This window comes from Crocodylus porosus, unplaced genomic scaffold, assembly GCF_001723895.1.
Source record: "Crocodylus porosus isolate Cpor-Errol unplaced genomic scaffold, CroPor_comp1, whole genome shotgun sequence".
In the NCBI taxonomy this organism is placed as follows: Eukaryota; Metazoa; Chordata; order Crocodylia; family Crocodylidae; genus Crocodylus; species Crocodylus porosus.
In genome coordinates this window covers 26,178,243-26,184,839 of record NW_017728913.1, presented here as the reverse complement: position 1 = coordinate 26,184,839, position 6,597 = coordinate 26,178,243, and the positions used below count along the sequence as shown (strand labels likewise).

At 41.3% G+C, this 6,597-nt stretch overlaps 1 protein-coding gene across 1 annotated transcript in view; it reads right to left on the bottom strand.

Moving 5' to 3' along the window:
• The window catches only part of GALNT7 (polypeptide N-acetylgalactosaminyltransferase 7), a 96,396-nt gene that overhangs the window by 89,341 nt on the left and 458 nt on the right, over nt 1-6,597 (bottom strand). The gene's annotated exons all lie outside the window — the stretch shown is intronic.

Below are 6,597 nucleotides of genomic sequence, written 5' to 3'. Positions count from 1 at the left end.
ACATAAGGAAGAATTTCTTTACTGTCTGAGCCCCCAAGGTCTGGAACAGCCTGCCATCAGAGGTGGTTCAAGCACCTACACTGAACACCTTCAAGTTGCTTATCTTGCTGGGATCCTATGATCCCAGCTGACTTCCTGCCCTTTGGGCAGGGGGCTGGACTCGACGATCTTCCGAGGTCCCTTCCAGCCCTAACGTCTATGAAATCTATGAAATAAATCTATGAAATAAATTAGTTTTAGAGGTTATGAAGGGGAGCCTCAAGTCAAAAAGGGTTGAGAACCACTGATATCAATATAATACTTTTATATGTTGCATGTTCAGAGGTTCTTTTTACCAGCTCCCAATGGGTGCCCTAGTAGAGGTTAAATATGACACTTGTTTAAAAAGATGAAATTAAAATAACTACAGTATCTCGGCCCAAAATCTCAAGGGAATGGGAAGGAATTCCAGAGGTCCCCAGATGTGAGGGAAATTGGTGGAAGTGAGACAGCCCTGATTTAAGTTATAGGTTATACTAGATTATCATACTAAAATGAACTAAGGACTTTACTCTGAATCAGAATGACATGATTGGAAAAAAAAAAAAAAAAGATAAAATCCCTTTCCCCTAATCTGGACCAAATCTTATAATTTATGGATCAGTGCGAACTGGGTATACCATTCCCAGCATTCTGTTCCACATCAGCACATTTTTATCTTATAACAGATGTCTAACAAATACATTCTTCTATTAACAAACATGTGAACTATCAGCACCCTAACTGAAAACAGTGGCCAACTAAGCAGAGCAGCCTGGGTCTGACAGCAACCAAGACAACCTTTTTTCAGAGAAACGTACAAGCCCTGAAGTTGGCAATTTAAGACTAATTTGCTTAGGGGGATTTTTTCTTCACAATCTTCTATTAACTTAACAGAAATTTATAGCACAAGTGTATCCTTACCTAAACTTCTGCTGTCTTTTTAATATTTACAATCATAATACTAGATAGTCTTGGCCATAACAAGGTGAGAGAAGCAATTTAAAAGGCCTAGGACTGCTGTGAATTTGACTCAACATATTTTGTTTGGACAGTTATTTCAAATTATTTCTGTTTGGTTACCCAAGGTTGTAGGCTTTTAGACTTTTCAGGACAACTCTCTTTTATCCCATTTCTATTTGAGGTCTTTCAGTACTACCAAAACATAAATAATAGATAGCCAGTCCTTTTTTGGATTCCTGTTAAATTATATGATAGCCTGTGGAGATCTACTGTGTAATTGTCTGCAAAATTACCTCCTTTTCAGTTCTAAACTTGCGTTCAGTTAGAATGAACTTGGTCCTCTACTGTCAGAAAGGAAGTAAAGCACCTGATTTTTTCACATAACTTGAATTAAAGGGCACATAAAAGGTAATGGTCCCAATTTTGTCACTTTCTTCATATGTAAACTTTCCATCCCTCTAATCATTCTTATCTTTAGTCTCCAAAAGCTTTCCTGTTTCAGAAGTCTTTTGAGGAAGGGCAAGTAGTAGTAAATACAAATTTTCAGGTAAGAGCATACCAACAATTAATGATAATAGCACAGTAAGATTTTCAGTACTATTGTCTGTACAGTTGTTCTCAACCTTCTGCCCTCAAGGGCCCAGTGAGTGGTTTGTGGCCAATCCACAGGCTGAATCCGGAGTGGGGTTGCCACACAGGGTCAGTCTATGAATAAATTCTGGTGTGCTGGCTCTACCCTGCACGCCAGCCTGACTCTGCATCCCAGTTATGGCTACAGAGCAACTCTACTCCCTGAAGCAATTAAATGCGCAGGGCCATGCCATCCAGCCCACAGGGCTCCCTACCAGTCTGGAACTTTGGCAGTGGGGGAGTAGTGGCAGCACTAATAGCCACTACAATTAATACTACCACAATTCCCCCAGCACCAAATTTCCAGATCCATGGGCAGCCCTATGGATTGGATGACATGGCTTTGCGCACTGGAGGTTGAGAACCATTACTTTATAACATTCCTGGCTGATCTAGGATACAAGATTTATGTAGCAGAATGAGCTCTCAACATTTGCTACTTCTGCTCTGAGATGGTTTATTAGCATTCTACTCCCTCCTGTGTGTGTGTGTTTACAATACAGACTGGGAAAGTGCATTATTTAACCCTGGCTTTAAAAAAAAATTAAGATCTATTTTTAGATAGCTGAAATTCTCCCTAAACCAGCATAGTGTAATCTAGATTTTTCTTCTACTGAAAGAATAATGCAAGGCTTTTTTTTATAAAAAGCAGAGTTATCATGCCCTTGGTTTAAAAGCAATGTTTTAGACTAGTAGCTAGTGACCAGAATAAATAATTTTATCAGGAAATCTGAACTAAGGCTGATAAAAAGCCATTTCAGAAGAGTAGTAACAACTATAAAATTTCTTGCTACGATATTTAGAAACATTATTCAGGTAAGTTTAGCTCAGTAATACCCACAGCAGTCACTGGAAAAAAGACTGAGATACGTGCTTTGTAGTACATGAGCATCAGTTTCTCTCCTACTTCCAAAAAGCCGTTACTAATCTGTAAGATATATAGTTGCAATTGAATTCTAACATGCACCTGTGCTTAACCTGAAAACAACTCTACAGAAGAAGTACATTCGGAGTTGCCAGTGCAAAGTATGCTGACTGCTAATTTGGTTAGACTGCTGTTTACCTAGTTTTATTAAAACTCAAGATTTTGGGGAGCTAAGTAATTCTATTTCTAAAAGTAGTTCAATACATGCCACTATCCTCTTCTTTCAAACACCCAATACTTGCTGAATTACCTCTTTCCTTTGAATCACTATAAAATGAATATTATTTTATCCCTCAAAACAAAACATTTAAAGTGTTGATAACCTTCTATGTTTAGTCAAACTTTTTCCCCCTTTCCTTCTATTTTAGTGCCCTGTTTAGTGCTTCTGTTGTTGCTCAGTTGATAAAAATTCATGACAAAGTTATCACACTACTTTTTTAAACGTACTCAAGGCATAAATAAGGAAAAGGTTAAAAAGAAAACACACGCACCCATAGACGGATGTGACGCTGCACAGGTACAACTAAATAATTAATTAGGAAACAGACCATTCATTGCAGGCAGTGATGTGAAGAAAGGAACAATTTAAGATTGAAATCTCATGCTAAATTAATCAGCCTGGGAGTTTGGGAACAACAGGTAATATCTTGTTACTTGCAGAATTAGATTGTTTGATAGAATAATTTTTAGAACAGAACCGCACTTCAAATCCTCCTGCCAGTGACAATGAAGACACTTCATCCCCTCTTGGTTAGTTTATTGTTTCTTTTTAAACCTTCTCCAAAACCGATATGTTCCAATAGCACCAAGCGTCCCAAAACTGAACCTAGGGCCACTAATCTGGGTTAGTCGCAAACGTGATTTTATCCAATTCGAGCTACTCCTCGCTTAACGTCATGCTTATGGTCTTGAAAAATGTGACTTCAAGCAAAACAATACTAAGTGAATCCAATTACGTCACCAGCAGCTGGCAGCCAAACAACATTACAACCAAACACCGCACAACTTTAAATGAGCATGTCCTCTAATAGATCAGGGACGTAATAATGAAACAACATTAACCGGAACGATGTTAAGTGAGGAGTACCTGTACATAGGTCTCCCACCACCGTGAATCTGTTTGGATTCCTGTAACAATTCCCTTGATCTCTTTCATCTTCCAAGTTAAATGCAATACCTTTTACTGTTTGTATGTTAAAAATTAAGAGTATAAATTTGCCTTCAGATTTTTAGTTGCAAAATGCATGAACTAACATGGTTACATTCCACTTCATCAGCCCTTCCAAAGACAACTAATTTAACTGACATATATAATGTACAGAAAGATTTCTAGAAATTACCCATTTCCAACATAAAACAAATACTTAACCCCGCCCTCCACCTCTCCCAAGATGTGTGCGCCTCCAGGCACAGATCTCTAACATAAGTGACAGTTTCATCAAGATGCATTCTTAAAAGACTAGATACTGTACTGAAGATTATTCACTTTCTAAATCTGTAACTGCATATTACTAGATAAGCCATTATGATTTACATACTTTTATCCACCAAAAATACATATTAAAGCTACTCTGTGTTTTGCAACAGCTCCTTCTCTGTCTCCATCTCCTCCAAATACCAGGTTTCCTCTACTGCTCACTAAAGCTGTGGACACATGTTCATTTGCTGTGCTATACTGCCTCAGCACTTTGTAGTGCTACAAAAATAAAGTGCCACATGGACAGGCATGCTGCTGCAAGTAGACCCCCTGTGACCCTCCTCCCACCCACTACATGTAACTGGACACACATAACATGTGACTCTTTGAAAACAAAACTTTTCTGTGGTGGATCCATATTTTTTGTGGCACTGCAGATGTGTGAACCTTCACTTTCTGTAGAGCTACAAGGGGGTTTCAGTCCATAATTTAAGGGCTTCTTACTCCTCCTACAAATCATTGCTAACCCCTCCCCTCTGGTTTCGTCAGGCATACAAACACTAACATTGAACAGGAAGTCCCACAAACTTCTACTTGTATTGATTATATATTATATGTCCTTGCCATGATCCTATAAGCCCATGTATTGCACTATATAAAAATAACTAACCTGACTGATATGTAAGATCTAAGCTACTTTGTTTTTCTGAGTAAACACACTAGCAATCTACATCTTCATTAAAAATAAAACAATATTCCAACCTTATGACTGAAAGTCTATCACTGAAATGACAACTCTTGGAATATGTCAGCCTTCATATAAGATACAGGTAACCATAACAGAATGCTTCGTCCTTGGATTCAAATATTTCAAACTTGTCCTGACTTGCTTACAAAACATACCTCAGATGGGAGCAGTTTTCCAATCAGACTCCTTATATGCACCTGCCACAGCACTCACTAGGAGAGATTGCAATCTCTTATGACCAGGGCGATACATCAGTTAACATACAGCCTTCAGATACCACTCAATTTGTTATGCCCGTGGCGCTAAACTTACGGGTTTTCCAGCATTAACACTATGAACTTTTATTTTCACAGGTTGGTTCCCAGTCCCTGATTCTTGGTAGATGCTTGGACTACAGGCTTTAAGTCACAAGCAACATTTCCTTATTTAGCTGCAATAATTCAAGGCTTGTGGAAACTGTTCATTTGATAGCACCGCTGCCCTTATATTTGAATTGTTACACCACGTGCATGCAATGGAAGTACAAGATTCATGTTATCAGTGCACCTCACCTGCACCTACAGAGGAGCCACTTAGGAATTACCCACCGAATAACAATACTATTGGCCATAATTTGCCATTTTTCTCTTTAGGAGACTTCAGTTCCTAGATCTGATAAATAAGACATGTAAGAAGCCCTAACAATAAAAAGAGCAAATCATTTTAATGATTTTAAAAACTGAAATGACGGGGCATAAATATACCCTCTAAAAATGCAACTAAAATTCCTACGGATTTTAAATGTGGATTTTCTGCACGTGCACAAAACAAATCCTGATCTCATTTTTTAATCGCATCAGCCTCAAAAACTTTGCAAGCTAACAAACTGCACAAGCTCCAAAGGAGCCATTCTGGTATGTCATCCCAGCAATTTCACCAAGGTACAATAAACTCTAACGATTTGGGGGGGGAAAAAAAAGAGCGAGTGAGCAAGAGAGAACAACATTGCTTAAAGGAATCCAAAGTAATTACCAGTTTTTCAAGAATTGATAAAAACTTTTCTTTGCTGATCACTGAAAATAGCCAACTACACAACCCAAGAACATGGGGACTGGACTTGATGATCTTACAGGTCCCTTCCAGTTCTATTTTTAAAAAGCCAAAAGAGCTGCTCTTTGTTCTTAATCAGAACTATGACATTTCTTCCTTTCTTGGGCAAAGGAAGATCAGTCAAGATTCCTCTAAGCCTCTTTGGATGCCTGGATCTCCGAACATCTGGCTGAAGTGGGAAAAGCATTCCAGGTCCTACCAAGCCAGGAGCACACCTGGCTGACTTTCACTTGGGGGGATTCTGCCCAAGGACAAGGAGTCGCTGAGCCCATCTGTTTCTCTGACCCCCACCCCCAGTCCCAGCGTTTGTCACCAGCTGCTGGTGCCATGCATCTTCCCAGCCACATCTACAGAAGCAGCAGTCCCAGGGTCCCCAAGCAGGGTCGGGTGTCCCTATTCAAGGTCTCCCTGAACACACCACGGGTCCCCGAGCTGCTACATAGCCCCTCTCCCCCCAGCATCCCTGTCCCCTGCGGACCTGCCACAGCCCAAAGCAGCTGTCTTCCCCCTGGCACTGAAAGGGGCTGCGGGAGAGGGTAGCTTGCCCAACCTGGGTCTGACAGAAGGGGGCAAGGCCCAGGCTGAGTGGGGCGGCCCTCCGGGCTCCCCCAGGCAGCGGGACCAGCCCCCCGGGCGTGCCGGGCCTGGCAGGAGGTCAAGTGCACCCCGTCCCCGGCCGGCAGAGGGCGGCTCTGCTCCGCCGCCCGAAGCTGTGCGCGTCCCTCCCCCCGGCCGGGCAAGCGGCGCCCGATGCCGCCCCCCGCGGGCAGGAGCCGCCAGCAGGGGCCAGAGAAGGGGAGGCGGACG